Source organism: Rhamphochromis sp. 'chilingali' (genome assembly GCF_963969265.1).
Source record: "Rhamphochromis sp. 'chilingali' genome assembly, chromosome: 3".
NCBI classification, from domain to species: domain Eukaryota; kingdom Metazoa; phylum Chordata; class Actinopteri; order Cichliformes; family Cichlidae; genus Rhamphochromis; species Rhamphochromis sp. 'chilingali'.
The window spans coordinates 27,979,653-27,996,489 of NC_137931.1; the positions used below are offsets into that span (position 1 = coordinate 27,979,653).

Consider the following 16,837-nt stretch of genomic DNA (forward strand, 5'->3'; position numbering starts at 1 on the left):
CTACAACCATGCTCAGAGAAAAGATTTCTCAGCTGTGAAAAATGAGAACAGCTGTGAGTTGGAGATAAATGCAGTTAGCCTCGTTCATTCAGCCATCTACTACTGCTCCTGTGCTCAAAGCTCTCACAGTGACAAAACATCCCTGCAGGCTGAACAAAAACCATCAAAGGAACAGCAGCAGACCACAGCTCAGGTTCACACACACACACACTGACGCAGGCATCACCTTTGAAACCAAAACAACTAGTTTGTATTCTATTTATATAAGAAGTAAAAATAATCAAGACCAAAATTAATTCAAGTAGATTCAAAAGATGACACAATTGGGAGTATCAGATAAACTTGTCTTGTGTGTTCACATTCAGGTCAAAAACAGCAGACTGTAAAAATCCACAGAGATTATCTTCTTCTGACAAACATCAAACAGAAGTGTCTATATTTTTTGGAGAAGCAATATTCCTCTATGAGAACAGCAACTGAGGGAAAACCAAAACACCACAACACAGTGATCACAGCTCCAGAAACCAGAAAGCATATAGCTTTGAAAAAAAAAGAAATGAATGAAAAACAACAGTTTGAATCCAGGATTCTCAAAGTATAGCCAACTGGTCAATCACACCCTTTAGTAACATTATAGTTATGACTGTCATCCTCACAAATGTCAGCCAAGCTAAAAGTTACATCACATCCGCGAGTGCAAGCTGTGCTTTGGTGTCTTTTTGGTCGCTTTGATTGTCCAACTCTTATTTCTGTAACCTTGCACATCTGCACAGAGCATACAGGTTGGTTTCTTTTCCTTTACAGTCATTGCTGTCATGTGCTGGTTCTCTACATTTCCATGAGGACTCCTCATAATAATCATGCTGAGATTTGAAGACAGTTTGTGACGGAGTTACACCGTCCCGCAGACAGCTGATCTGGGCGCATACACGCACCACCACCATTAGTTTCTACAATTACCGTGGCTGCGCGTCTTTTCGTCGACCGGGCAGATAAACAAAAAGGGGTGAGAGGTATATTTTGAGCGGCGCAGAGGGTGGCCAACATATTTTTCCCACTTACCTTTAATAAAGCCGGTCGCGTAGACTCGCTGTGATCGCCGATTATACGAGTGGTTATGCAAGCCGATGGTATGGTGTTCCGGGGTTCAAATAGTGGGTTCGCCCGCGCTTGAAAGGTCACGTGAACTGCATCATTTTTGTTTGTTTGTTTTTTTTGTTATTGTGAAACACTGTAGGCTGCCTGGAATTGGCCATAAATGTCTGTATATACATATATATGTATTGTAGGAATACAGCTGGAAATAAGCTGAGGGGAAAAGAGTGTTTGGTAAAAGAAATAATAAAGAGATGACTATTATGAGTAGTGGGAGGGGCCATGGGGTATAAAAGAAGGCTGTCAGGGCCTACCTGGGCTTTTTTTTTTTCCCCCGGTGAGACGTTACAGAGAGGGTGACATGCAGACTGTGTTTTGTATATAGATGTTTGTTTTGTGTTGACTTAAGTTAGTTTTCTATTTTCTTTGTAAATAATATTTTGTGCACTTGGGAGGCTGGCAGTAGTGATGGGCAGATGAAGCTTCATGAAGCACTGAAGCTTTTCATCCAATTGGTTCACCCCAGCGCAAAGCTTCTTGAAGCTTCATTTGCTCTAGTAGGACACCTACTGGACGTAAAAATATTAGTTGGCATGAATTTGAAGAGTGTGGCCTTTTGCACACAGCCTGTAAATGTCAACAACAAAAGGAGTGTGTAAAACATGTATATTGTAGTGATGGCAGTACACTGTGTATATTTATAGTGGCAGTATGGAAAATGATTATTTGGAAATGCTTAAAATGGAAATTATCATTTACTGTGAGGTGAGGTGTGGTTGGGTGTGGACAGTGGTTGTGCTCTTTAACGTTGAGGTATGGACAGCTACACACTGAGGCCTCAGTCCTGCCCATATTTTATTCAGTAAAAACTAAATATTCGCTGCTTTTATAACCTTTAGTGGGGAGAACATAGCTAGGATTTAATGATTTAACAAATCTTATAAATCCTTTGTCCTCCACAATGCTAAATGGCTGGGAGTCCTCAATCACCATGCTAACCAGGTCTTCATCTATTTGAGATTGTTCTCCTGAGGAAAGACAATAAAGACAAAGCACAAATATAAATATCACACACGTAACTTATTACAGCTGTATAATATTGTTATATTATTTAGTAACATTACTGCATGCTATATTATCATGGCATTTGATGGCTCACCTGGTCTTGCTCCACAATCGGTGTCCCCCTTATTCTCATGCAAAGCTCTGTAGTGCCTAAGCATGGATGAGGTGTTGTTGTTATATCCCAGCTCCCTGGCACATAGCAAACACTTCACCTTGTACAAAAGTAAAGCCGCGTAACATAAATTGTATTGCACCATCAGTGTTATGAAAATACATCTTCTGTAGAAATTTACATACCTTGTTGGGAGGAATAAGATCAAAATGTTCCCACACAGGGGAGGACATCCTCCTCTTCTTAGCTGGCTCCATTCTCTCCTGACTTTCTCTCCTCACTCTCATAAACCTCCAAACTCTCTCCAAACTCTCACTAACCGCAACTCTCCATCAAACACCCACATTTTGAATGAAGTCTGAGGGGTTTATATCGCTGCCATATCTCGTGGCAAAGTTCGAACCGCTTCATGAACCAGTCACGTGGTACAGCCGGGCAGCGAGGCTTCGGACGTCATCATTTTCAGCTCCTCCCATAAATGAAGCAAGCCTCGTTACGCGCATCGCGGAAACGCCCCCTCAATTACTCGACACACGCTTCGAAGCCTCGATACAGAACATCACATCACTAGCTGGCAGAATAAACTATCCACACTGAATGCTTCCTGACTACGCCTGCATTTGTTCGGGAGAAGTTTAGGAGAGGACCCCGCGACACAGTTAAACTACAAAACATGGACCAAGTTTGTATTTTGTCTGAGGAGATTTTTTTTTTTTTTGTCTCTGCCGATGTTTATAATTTTGAACAAACAGAAGAAACCATTTAGCTGGACAGATATTTGTTCTTAGAAACCAGAGGACGACCAAAGTGCATAGGGGAGACTGGGGATAGTTGTAACGTGGGTCAGTTGTAACACTTCCAATTTCTCCAATCAGGGCTAAGTTTCAAATGATGTGACTCATCCTGTGCATGCCCAATTCAGTTCTGCTATCACATGTGAAAAATCAGCACATTTTGTCAAACACAGACAATTTAACACGGAAAAAAGTAATTTGTATGCCAAAAAGTAAGTTTTTCTACTTTATTTCAATTTCTAATAGCATTATCTGCTTTGCAGTTAAACTCATCAAACTTAAATTATGTTATTTGTATGTCTATGGGGATATATTCTGTGTAAGTCTTTAGTGCTAATGTTTTAGCCGTTGGCTGTAATGTTAGCTAGTTCATGGCTATAGGAGTCTGGGTCAGTTGTAACAGCAACAGTCTGGGTTAGTTGTAACAATAATGCAGATGTTACAACTTACCACACTATTACTTTAACTTATATTAAACAAGTTGGGGTAACAACATCAGCAGAGAGAGGTTCACTGGTCACATTTGTATATGCGGTTAATGCCATTGGCAACACAATTCCTCCACTGTTTGTGTTCCCACACATACATTATGCAGACCACTGTGTCAGAGATGGACCAGTAGGAAATACTGGTAGTGGAAATAAATCAGGATGGATGCAAGAAACAGATTCACTCATCTTTCTGAAGCACTTTGCAAACCACACCAAGGTAAGCCATGATAAAAAGTAATGGAATTGCGATGCTGGTGAACAACTACATTTTTTCAGCTTCCTTGTTATGTTCAAAATTGGTGCAAGAGTTGTAGGTTATAATGCCCACTGAGCCAATGAGGCCAAACTCAAGGAAGACCAACCAAAATGAATGAAATATTCAGTTGCAGAAAATTCCATAATATGTTTTTTTTGGGGGGTTGGCATATGTTCAAAAGTTAGATTTCTGCATTCTGTCACACACACACACACAGCTACATAAATGGATGTAAGTGCATTCATGTGTTGAATAAACAAAGATTACATGTTAATGTTTTGTTAGTACCCTTATTTCATTGTGTTACATTTTACCCCAGGATATGTTACAACTAACCCAGACTATGGGGTTAATTGTAACATTTCACTCTTTGTGTTTGAGGCCATACCATGCAATGGGTAATTGTGCTGCAGAGAAAATAGCTGCACTATTTAATAGCAGAGACATGTAAATACTTTGCATTACATTTTGAATCCACTACCTTAAAAGAGCTCCAAGCTACAGACAGAAATGTCAAAAATGTTACAACTATCCCCGGTCTCCCCTACTAATATTGTAACACTTGTTGGCTGTTTCTAGGTCCCAAAACATGCTCAGATGGGTCGGCTGGTGCAGTTAAAGTGACTTATTTGCACAGTTTTATCTTTGCAGACCGTTCATTGATTCCAGACAATCGATGTCAGCTGTGTCCACCAGGCTCTCCTGAAACTGCCCCTGAACCCACTGCAACACCCCTACTGTGCAGCTGAGCCACAGACTACACGCCCACCACAGCAAATGAATCCTGTTACAGTGCTACTCCATCAAAACATTGTTGAGAAGGTTAATTCTGGAGGAAAACTGCCAACCTGCTGTTTGGACAAGAATAAACTTGTGAAACAAAGGTCAGCTCAGGTAGCTCATCATCTGGAGGCAGAAGTTATGCAGAATATTCAGATTCATGCAATTTTTACAACATTAATTCATCTCGACTGAACCAAATCATGGAGCTGAATTACACTAAACAGAAATAACAACATGACCCCTGACAGGTGACAAGATTATCTCTTCATCACGGCACCTGTTAGTCGGTTGGGTATATTAAGGAGCAAGTAAACATTTTGTCCTCAAAGTTAATGGTTTAGAAACAGGAAAAAAATGGGCGAGTGTAAGGATTTGAGCAAGTTTGACAAAGTAGTGATGGCTAAGTGACTCTAAGACTCTAGACAACCAGGCTTTTGCAAAAATGCAGGGTTTGTGGGGTGTTCCTGCAGTGGTCACTATGCATTAAAAGTGGTCCAAAGAAGAAACAGTGGTGAACCAGTAACTGAGCATCTGTGGGATCTACGGAACAAACAAGTGTAATCCATGGAGGTCCTTCCTCACAACTTACAAGACTTCAAGGATCTGTTGCTAACATCTCAGTGCCAGATACCACAGCACATCTTCAGGGGTCAAGTGGAATCCATGCCTCACGACTGTTTTGGCAGCAAAAGAGGGACCAACACAAAATCAGGCAGAGTCATAATGTTACGTTTGATCGGTGAATGACATTGCTTTACCTCAGCTGCCACATTCAACATGAGACAGGTTTTTGTACTGGTCTGTGTCACTGTGTGAGAAGACAGGATCTTTGGCTCTGGAGCTAAACTGTACGTAACAGGTAAGAACAAATGAATTAATTTTCCTTACAACTTTCAAAATGACAATTTGTTCAAAGCCAGTTTCCGCTAAGTCCGACTTAAAATGTGTTTCTATTAAGTAGGAAAAAACTGTGAATCTCACTGTATATGTGAGGTATTTATTGGGGGGTTTTCAGCGTGAAAAGTCCTAAAAGTCTGATGTGAGCAGGATTACAACTAATCCTTATCTAAGAAATTTCAACATCCTTTTATTTATTTTTATATTTGTTTGTAAGCTCAAAAAGATAACAGATTCACTGGGATTTGTGAAAGAAAATCATTAAAATTAAACGTGGACATATTTACAGTAAGTCATAAGCTTATAAATAAAATGTTATTCATATTTGAATCTTAAGACACATTTAAGGAAAGTTTAATGACTACTGACTTAATATTATCTCAAATATTATAGTAGATGTAATTTGGAAATTTAGGACTTGACATCATACTTAAAATAAGAAAAGTTTTGAAATTATATAATAAGCTATGTAATTCAGTATTTCATTACATGTAGTGCATTATATAGAATTGATTGTGTATCCTTTGAGGGCTTTAAGCTATTTTTCACATATTCAAATAATTGCTATTGTTTAACTACATGAAAAAAATTATGTCTCATGTGAACACAATGAAAAAAGTTCTGAAGTTTCTGATCTAATGATGTCTCGGTCTCTCTCTCTGTGCATACTGGAAATTTCTTAAATGTCATTTTAATGTCATTAAAATGTCATACAAAATATTTAGTTAATCGCAATATAGATTTAAAAAATCCCCTGTACAAATATTTCTTCATAAATGTTTTCAGCTGAAATTACTGTAATATGTATATACTAACCTTGTATATTTTAAGAGATTATAGATGCCAAATATAAAATCATTATGAAAACAAAGATACAATTAAATTCTGACATATTATAAAAACTGATATAGAAATATTCACATCGTATATATGAAATCTTATTTGCAACAGTTTTAGAATAATTACAAACTATATGCTTCAAATATATACAGAAACTATAATGTACAAAGTACGCGTGCTTTCATTATCAATACTGCTGCCATGATATGTGAAGGATGTGATTTATTTTTACATCTATAGATGTGTTACATTGTATTGTTATAATTTAAAATTGTGATAACAGACGTAAAGGACAAAGGAGTTAATTGTATTAAATATTGTGTGTTAATGAAATCAGTTTAACTTTGATAAATATAATTCTGCCTTTAATATTTAATATTACATTGTACATTATAACAATAAATCATCTGAATATTGTTAAGTGTTTAAAATGAGCCATTACACGGCCGATAGGCACTGATTGGTAGTTTGGTGATTATGAAGCTTCTCAGGTCACACTGAGTGAAATTCTGTGTCTGCTGTCAAACTTCAGCTACGCCGGTAGCAAAGCCCTCGGTGACAGTGTACCAAGCAGCATCCAGTGATCATCTGGAGGAGAAGAGATCCCTGCTGTGTGTGGCCTCACAAATGGTTCCTCCTGTGGTCAAGATCACCTGGAAAAGCCAGAAGCAGGACGGATCTCCGCTGGCGGCGCCCCCTGGTGACACAGAACAGCTGGACATCATAGAGTCCGATTACACTGCCAGCATCTTGTTGATCCATCAGCAAGACGAGAACTCACATACATATGGCTGTTCTGTCACACACGAGGGGGGGACGGTGGAGGGTCAAATAGAGGAAGGTAATGAAAGTTTGTTGCCTTTTCAGCATGAAATTAGCTACGCAGCTACTCAAATGTGACTTTTCTGTTTCAGGAGTTTCTCAAAGTCCACCAAAAGAACTTCCACCAGATACACTTTCCACCAATCAAACTTTAACAGAAGGTCCATCATCAGAACATCCCGTGTCTCAAAAACAAGTAAAACTGCTCTGCCTGGTGTACACGGTGCTGATCACGAAGAGTCTGGTGTACTGCTGTGGAGTCTCTCTGCTCAGGCTCATCAGACGCAGCCGCAAACACGCAGCTGACTGACTGTTTCCTTCTTCTTGGCTTATCGCTTTTCATATCGTTTATCACTCAGGATTTAGAAAAGTCTGTAACAGTGCAGCATTTTGGTTGTTTTTTTACTTTCTTTTTTATTTCAATATTAAAAAAAGAGCTGAAACAGAAAAGGCTGAATTATTAGCTCCCTAGTAGATGATTCATCATTTATAGCATTTGTTTAATTAAAACAAAGTGTTGCCTGCTCTTCAAAGTATTTCTCTGCAATATTCCGAATAAAGCAAACAAAAAAAATCTTGCTTGTTTGAGTTAAATTTTGTAGAAAACTGCGAGAAACAGCAGCACTCCCAATATATGCTGATAGGCAACGAGCAGTGGTAAAAGAAGAACAAATGTTTAATGAGATACAAACAGGATTTTAAAGAAGATGAGAACATGAAACCATAAATCTGTTAGATAAAAAAAACATGCAGGTGTGTCTGAGCCTTATTTTTAGTTCACTATCATTGGGACTGCATAGTCATCACATGATGTGATATCATAGTGTGGAAGTAAATGTTCAAAATCATAATGTTCCCTCACAAAATCACAAATTCCTTCCAGATGCAATAAAAATGTTAAACACAATGACCCAATATTTATTTGAATATGAAATTATAAATGTTAAAATAAATTAAAATTAGAGTTCACCTTGATTGGTTTCATTTTGTAAAGGACATATTTAGCAGATGCATTTGTGAACTCTCACCAATGTGTTTGTCATTCAACAACAATTAGTTCTATGACCTAAAATATTATTTAATATGTTCTCCATGATTCGAAGCAGATAAAACTATGAAAGCAAACTCCAGTTTTAAGCTCTGTCCTCTTTCAGACATTGCAAATCAAATGTTTCTTTATACAGATAGTGTGGTTTTCTTATTAAAGGAAACAGAATAAAAACTGTCTAACTAAAGGAACCAAACTATCAGGAACCCGTGGATGTTGTTTTCTGGACTCAGTCTTAAAAACGATATCATCTTTACACCAGCTTTATTTGGACTGTGTGGGGTTTTTTACACATGCACATGTATATCCTGCAGTGTCTGCATATCTATATATCAGTTATGTAAATTATGTGTCATTGTGTGTTCCATGTGAGATTGTTTAAAGCCTCTGAACAATGTCATGATATCAGTGCAGCTGTTAGCGCTGCGACCCCATAGCAGCGTCCTTTAGCTTTTAAAACTAACATGGATCGCTTTTCAACTTTTTAACTGAATCTCTTTCAAACAGCTTAAAGTCTGTCAAATTGTTTTAGTTTTTATAAATTTTCCTTTTATTTGAATTACCCTGAATACTGTATTTACTTTTTCTACTAAACATTCTGTATTAATTTCATCAATCGTACTTCTATTTTTTTGCTAACTTTTGAAAATGACTAAAACTGAAGTATTCTGGTAGTTAAGGGGACAGATGGTCCTAAGAGTCAAGACTACACTACAACGAATTCAAACACCTGACTTTGTTAAAGCTGCGCAGTAAAAATAAATATACTTTAAACAAGCAGCAGAAAACACCAAATGTTGATGAAATATTTCTTGATGCTGACATCTAATTTTCCACCAGCATACATGAGCTAAATACTGAAAGCCCTGATTCCAAACTTATCATTGTTTCATTTAATGTGTTTAGGTGGAGCAAGTAAAAACATGATCAAGTGGAAGTGAAATAAAAACATGTGAGGTGAAGCGCTGGTGTTTGTTTCGAGAAGAACAATAAGTTGTTTGTTTCAGCGGTTTCCAAGTCTGTCTCTGTGTGGTTTGTCTTCTCATACGAGCAGGATGTCCGAGACTCAGCGCTGAACTGTTCTCATGCGATCACTTCATAAACTTTAAATTCCTATAATACTGTTTAACTGTGATTTCTTCCATATTCTATGCATGAATGGTGCTATTTGCACCAAAAATCTCTCACATATACTTTTAAGTTGTGTTCGTCATTACTGACCACTAAAGTCGAACCTGCATTCATGTGAATAAGCACGTGACCTTGTCTTGAATGTAACACTAGTGTAGCTCAGATTAACCTTAATGCTGGTTTGTACAGCTAACCTAAAATTCATCCTAATGACTGATTTTAATAAACACCAGCTTAGATGTTGTAGGACCAACATTATTAAAGACAAGTTTGTGTTCCCTGTATTGGTTTTGTAGGATGCAGCTGACCTCACTTCTAATGTTTGGTGAAAAAAACCAAACAAAACCTAAACAAACAAAACTTTATTCGATTTCATCATTATAGCACACGGAGTCACTGCAGTGAAGGGGTCTGAATACTTTCTGGAATTATTGTGCAACTGTGGCTGTTGCTGTAACTGTCACTGTGACATTAAAGTGAAAACCCCCAACTCGCACAGAAACCCACACAGCCCAGCTGCTGCACAAAGGGAAGCTCTGATTGGCTGTTGACTTTCTTTTCTGTCCTAATAACCGCTGAGAACAGATCCATATCTGCTGCTGCACCCCTCTATCTCATTCTTTTCCACTGAGCGCTCCACCCACTCAGAGCTGAACTGACCCCGTCTGACCCACCTGCTACATCATTTACTTTTTATTATTCTTTTGCTCTTTGTTAATGACTGACAAGGTTTTGCTACATTAAATAAATTGATGGCACAAAGCTTGTATTGAATCAGCTGTTTTGGACAATTTCAAGCTTGATTTAAAAACCTTTAGAACTTTTAATCCAACCATCAGAGCAACGTGTTAGCAGCTTCAAATTAAGAAGCAACACAGATCCTTACAGTTACTTTTTCTTAATGAAATTACACAACAAAAAATATTCAATTACAATTAATTTTTTGCGTGTGTGTATGTGTGTGTCTGTGCATGGTAGTGAACCTAAAATATGTAATCAAAAAACCCTGAATTATACACGAGACGTTATCTATCCAAATAACTGAGCTTTAAAACTTCTAACTCTATATCTTTGTACTTTATATTTTTGAGCATGGAAACTAATCGAAAATCTTGTAGTCCAGACAGCAGGTGCTGCTTCTGGGCCAAGTTTAAATTTATTTCTGGATGACTTATAAGCATGAGTAAACCTCTCCCAGTGTCCTGTGCACTGTCTGCAGCGTGATTGTATGTTGCAAAAGAGTCTTTACTTCCCTCCAGTGGTCACACTGAGTCACAACGAAACTTATGTGTCTCACAAGATTATTGATTATTAAACGGGTCATTCATCTCAAATCAACACTGGTCTTCTACTCAACCATCTCAAATTTACATCAAAATGTTGTGACACAAAGTTTGAACATGTATAATGGTTGCTGACAAATTTTAGATTCATAAATCCAATTAGTTTCAGGATATAGGACTTGGCGGAGGACTTTTTAAAGAAAGGTTCCTTTCAGGTCTTTTTTTTTTTGCACACTGAAATCTGAGGCAATGTTTAAACATCGATATCTCAAAGGCTGTTTAAAATAAAAAGTTCTATACTTATCAGACTCTTCTAGGACAAAAGGGCTCAAAATGGTAGGAGTAGGTCTTGAAAACATTAAGTACGCACAAATATGGGATTTTAAAGGACTACTTGATACGCTAATAGAGAGACATGTGATGCATTTGTCTGAAATACACAATTACAGATGCTGATGGTTGATGGCAAAAATGACTAGTGAAAATTTCAGGCTTGTCATTTAAACCATGTTTTCTTAGATATTCATGTGAAAAAAATGGTTTGAAAGTGAGTTGGAACATTTTTTTAAAGTATTTGTTATATGAAGCTAAAAATTCACAACATTTAGTATATGTGTTGAAACTTTGTAACATAAAATATTTATGTTAATTAGAGGCGATCGTGGCTCAAGCGTTTGCGGTTAGATATGGGCAGACTCACCTTTTCACACAGAAGCAAGTTAGTGAATTGTGGAAAGGTGAGAAAGGTTTAGATTAAATGGTAAATGGCCTGTATTTATATAGCGCTTTACTAGTCCCTAAGGACCCCAAAGCGCTTTACATATCCAGTCATCCACCCATTCACACACTGGTAATGGCAAGCTACATTGTAGCCACAGCCACCCTGGGGCGCACTGACAGAGGCGAGGCTGCCGGACACTGGCGCCACCGGGCCCTCTGACCACCACCAGTAGGCAACGGGTGAAGTGTCTTGCCCAAGGACACAACGACCGAGACTGTCCAAGCCGGGGCTCGAACCGGCAACCTTCCGATTACAAGGCGACCTCCCAACTCTTGAGCCACGATTAAATCAGCTATTTCGTCTCCCCCCTTTTTTATTACATATATTACAGTTATATTATCAGTCTTTGCGTAGTATGATTTAGTACCATAATGAACACATACCTGTGGCATTAGCTGGTTGATCCTGCAGCAGAATTTGGGGAAATGGTTGTCCTGTTGAAAACCAATAATGGATTCATTTTCATTATTGTTTAAAACAACAGGTACAGCCTTTATATTTCCTCTAAATAGCAGACCTTCATTCCTTTTGATCTTCTTTAAAATCTTCGTTGTCACCGCTGCAGTCTTTGTATCGTACATCTGCACCATCAGGTCCACTGTGTCCAGTCTGTCTGTGTTCTCCAGTCGACTCTTTTTGATTGGCTTGAAGCCATCCCTTGACTCAGTAACATTTTGCAGACACCACTTGAAGTTTTTCAGCTCTTCAGTTCCCAAAGTCTCCAGAGTTTCCCACAGCCATTCCTTTAAAAGCCCGTCTGTCTTTTTTATCTGATAAAGTAAGAGAACGTTTTTGATAATTCGTACACTAAACAATGAACAAGAAAGAGTCGTTTTATAAAATCTCACCAACATCTGAGTTATTAACAGAAAAAAAACAAATAGACTGGTCAAACAACAGATAATATAGGCTTTTAAACCATAAAAATCAACATTTTTGTGCGACTAACATCAAATTTAATCAAATTTTAATTTTTGTAATTTTGCAGTAACCTTGAATCTTGTCATTTTAGACAGTCTTTCTTAAAAAAGGACAGTCTAATTGTTAGGTCAGTGTTCTGCTTAGAGGTCTGTGATGGCCAAACCCGTGGCCACACTCTAAAGTCGATAACTTTTGTATTTTCATTCTTCATTTGAACATAGTAATACATTTTAGTTGCCAATAACTTTATTGATTGGTTTGGATACATTTGTTCTATTTGTAAGCGTGCACATTTAGTTTACTTATGTATTCATACTACTTCATTTCTTTGCTTTCTGACTAACCTTTGTCTTTTTATTTCTTACCTGCCATCATCCCTGGGAGTTGCTGGACAAAAGATGGTAGCCAGGGTTTGAAATCATTAAATGCAAAGGAAGATAATTGGACTACACCACCACTTCCTGCTGAAGGGGGGAATGTGTGTTTTCTTTACTTTAAAAACAAAGTATTTGTATTTAATTAAATATTTGAGTTTAGGGTTTAATGGGGTTTTTTGATTTTCTTCTTTGGTGTTTAGTTTATTAACAAACCAGATTGTACTGCATCGTTTGTGATTTATGATTGTGTTTGTTTGTTACCCCCTCATGTGTCACAATGGTCTGATCAGCCATTATATATACCCTTGTATGTCATTTCATGTTTAGGTCAATTGTGTTTGTATGTAGCAGTCATTTGGTTTGTTAAGTTTGCAGTCGTTGCCTGAGTTCAGTTCAGTTTTGTTTCTTTGGCCTCTTTTATGAGCTCAACATTTATTAGTCTTGTAAATATAATTTTTGGGGGTTAAATAAATGGAAACTATATTTTTCTAATAATTCCTGGGACGACGACTCCTGTTTTTCAACTCGGTCCAGCACAAGGTCCAAGTGACCTGAGTTTACTCTTTGCTGCTTGGTCTTCATCATCCTGCCTGTGACACAGTTTTGAGTGTGAATAGTACCTCTGTACCTCACCTCTGAGCTTTGGTCTGGCTCTCATGTTCCCCACACAGAGTGATTTTAGAGGGAGGGACTCCCTCCTCTCTGTCCTCACACTGATCCATGCTGCTGAATTCACATCAGCTCACACACACTTTCTACCTTCACCTGCAGAGGAAACAAAGTAAGCAGAGCAAGCGCTTAATTCATCATTTATACATATTACACCTCAATATGTCATTTATAAATATACAATTTACAGCTATCACTGCATGTGATAATCATAACAATATTCAGAATAACATCATTTTGAAGTTCGCGGACGACACTGCAGTGATCGGTTGCATCACTGGAGGAGACGAGGCGGCTTACAGGAGAGAGGTGGCCGGTCTGGTGTCATGGTGTGAGGACACCCTCAACACTGACAAGACAAAGAAGATGATAGTGGACATGAGGAAGAAGAGGAGGCCTCACCCACCGCTGTCTATCCGGGGCCTTGAAGTGGAGAGGGTGAGCAGCTTCAGGTGCCTGGGCGTCTACATCACCGAGGACCTCACCTGGTCACTGAACACCACACAGCTGGTCAAGAAGGCTCAGCAGCGGCTGTATTTCCTGAGGAGGCTGAGGAAATTTGGTATGTCGGCCAAGATCCTCAGCAGCTTCTACAGCTGCACTGTGGAGAGCACACTGACCAGCTGCATCACTGCATGGTACGGCAGCACTACTGCTATGGACCGCAAACGCCTGCAGAGAGTGATAACAACTGTGGAGAAGATCACCAGGACACCGCTGCCCTCTCTGCAGAGCATCTACCATCATCGAGTCCAGAGGAGAGCTGCCTCCATCCTCAAAGACCCCACACACCCCCAACACAGACCGTTCACACTTCTGCCCTCAGGGCGGAGGTTCAGAAGTTTGAAATCCAGAATATCGAGACTCAACAACTCCTTCTTGCCCACTGCCATCAGACTCTTGAACAGCTGACCCATTTTGAACAGTAATAATACATTTATTTTGCACATCAGGTCATCTTACACATTAAGCTATAGCTCTTTTACACACATTTCTGTTTCAGATCTCCATATTTTGTCTCCTTTACTGTCTACATTTATTTATTTGTACTATTTGTATTTACATGTTCTGTTTCTATTGTATATATTAATCGGCATCTGTGGGTGGACAGCAAAGAAAGAATTTCATTGCACAGAGAAATGCCTTTTCTCTTGTGACACATGACAATAAACACTTTGAATTTCTTGAATAATACATCTGTTTTAAATTACTACTATTATTATATGACATCACTATAAAGTGCTACTGAAGATGTGAGCTCTCAGATGAGCAGTGAGGCCCACACACTGACACAGCAGAAAACTGTAGTAAATGCAATGAAATAAAAGGACTCTGTGTTGCTGTGAAAAACAGAAGCGACATTTACAGTAAAAACCGAGAAGAAAAGCTTTAATGATGAGGATGTGAAATCCTTTAAAAAGTGATGCTTCCTGTTTGCATTTACTCTCACTAAAAGGGAAGTCCACCAGCGTACAACTGACATCTGTACTGAATACAGCTGCGGGATTCAGGACAGATGCACAGATTATGATCATTATATTAATTAATATATTATATGGAATATTAATATATTAATTAATATATTAATTAATTAATAATTGGTAGTATTATAAGTACAGATTACAGATGCTCAAGGGTCCTGTGACCAAAAGAGGTTCTCCAAATTTACTGACAATAATGTAGCTTTGTAAGATTGTGAATATGTGCGTCCAGGTCCTTTTTTTTATTTTTAGCTGAGTACCACAGGAGGGTGGAGCAGAGTAGAAATGAATGCTGTGTTTGATTTACAACCTGTGTCCTCATAAATGGAAAAGTCCCCTCATGGTTTGCGTTGAAGGAGTGTGTTACAATACGCCTAAAGGAATATTTTGACTCTTTGCTGAAGTTACCAAAAAGGAAGGAATAAAATGAGATATTTGTCCTGAATCACCATGTATTAGTCGGCTTATATTTTAAAATTTGCAGAAATACAAAATAACCAAAGGTACATGAACATCATATATTCATTATTGAATGAACCATCCGTTTTCTGCCTCATAATCCAAGAGAAATGCTCAGACTTCCCTCTTCCAGCCACCTGCCTCAGCTATTCTTTGTACACAAAGACGTTCCCAAACAAAGCCTGCCTTTGTAGCACTTATCAGGGCTGGAACATTCAAGGTCCATCATTAGAGCTACTCCTCCAAACACCAAGAATCAAACACAGCAGTCGACCTGCAAAAATAAGAACTACCACCACCTTCATCTAGGGTGTCACCACAGGTTCATCACTGTGGTGTATTATTTAATAAACCAAGGCCAAAATCACAGCCTGAAGCTATCTTAATTTTAAAAAAAAAAGAAAAAAAAAAGAATGTTTTGCTTCATGTCATTTATTTTTAAACCAAGATGTTGTTGACTGATGTTGATTGAGTCGATCAGAAACACAACCTTTCCTGACTCCAGGAGTTCATCCATTGATCCAGAGGGACGCTAAAGGATCTTCACTAATAGAGGTGTCACAGATTCATGGAGTTTTGGCTCTCCTCTCCTCATCCCATCTCTAAGACGGAGGTCAGCCACCCTTCAGATGAAGCTCGTTCTGACACACTGTGCTCACCTTCATCAGAATAGAGCACTACAGCAGCTTCATCACTGCAGGCGCTGATTACGTTTATTTAAAGCCTTTTGTTGTCCACATTTTTCCTCTGCCACTTATCTATATCACCATGTTACACCCCGACATGATGCAGATAGTTTCAGAGAAACAAAAAAAAAAAAAAAAAAGACAAAAGAGTAAAAAAAAGTTTGTTTTTAATTATTGTAGAACAATTTGTGTTTAAACGGGACTTTATTATTCAATCATTCCATTAACTGAATGAATCAGTTAATGAATCAGCTGTTTCACAAACCAATCATAAACAATAACAGGGAATACCTCAAAGACACATTTTTAAATCTCTTTCAATTTAATTATCTGAACTTGGCTTCAGTGGGACTGACATCTGATTGTTAACTCTTTATTTAGTAAAACACACACACACAAAACAAATTCACATGGTAAGTGTAAAATATAAATTACTGCATAAACATTTCTCATTGATAATTAAACATTTCCATCGTCACAGTGGATTCAGTGGCTCCTCCTTGTGGCAGGAAACTGTTACTGCAGAACAAAAACACTGAGAAACGTTTCGTTTTATTGTTGGGTTTTTATTGAGCTTCAGCAATGAACCTGCAAACGTCAGATGTAACAAACACACCAGAACTGCTGAGGAAGTCTGAAGTCATCAACACCTTCCTTAACATAACACTCAGAGTCAAAACAAAGGTTTGAATCCAGTTTAAATAAACTGCATTAAAAACAACCAGAAACAGGGAAGAAAAGAAGAAAAAAAAAAAAGCTACCAGTTTTTCCTAAATTTCCCACAATGCCTCTGGGTTGCTTTCCACACTTCACACCATGGTCTGCTACAATGAAAAGGACCAGGGT

At 38.2% G+C, this 16,837-nt stretch overlaps 2 protein-coding genes and 2 long non-coding RNA genes across 7 annotated transcripts in view; 1 reads left to right on the top strand and 3 right to left on the bottom strand.

Annotated features, from left to right (window-relative positions):
* The window catches only part of LOC308394153 (uncharacterized protein), a 67,866-nt gene extending 66,497 nt beyond the window's left edge, over positions 1-1,369 (bottom strand). For 3 of the 4 annotated variants that reach the window (XM_080878329.1, XM_080878328.1, XM_080878325.1), the window contains exon 1: positions 1,063-1,369. The gene's annotated coding sequence lies outside the window, so the exon portion shown is untranslated. The remainder of the gene's footprint in view (positions 1-1,062) is intronic. The other variant, XM_080878327.1, reaches the window with a different exon arrangement.
* Positions 1,370-1,567: 198 nt separating this feature from the next.
* Positions 1,568-2,681, bottom strand: LOC308394172. The gene is made up of 3 exons (XR_013971130.1): positions 2,458-2,681; positions 2,255-2,372; positions 1,568-2,123 (listed from the first exon to the last, which is right to left on the bottom strand). It is a non-coding gene; the product is annotated as an uncharacterized lncRNA (long non-coding RNA).
* A 146-nt stretch (positions 2,682-2,827) lies between these two features.
* On the top strand, positions 2,828-7,641 carry LOC308394175. Its single transcript, XR_013971133.1, has 3 exons — positions 2,828-5,455; positions 6,866-7,174; positions 7,248-7,641. It is a non-coding gene; the product is annotated as an uncharacterized lncRNA (long non-coding RNA).
* Positions 7,642-16,177: 8,536 nt separating this feature from the next.
* The window catches only part of LOC308394165 (T-cell surface glycoprotein CD4-like), a 33,406-nt gene continuing 32,746 nt past the window's right edge, over positions 16,178-16,837 (bottom strand). The window contains exon 6 of the mRNA XM_080878349.1: positions 16,178-16,510. The gene's annotated coding sequence lies outside the window, so the exon portion shown is untranslated. The remainder of the gene's footprint in view (positions 16,511-16,837) is intronic.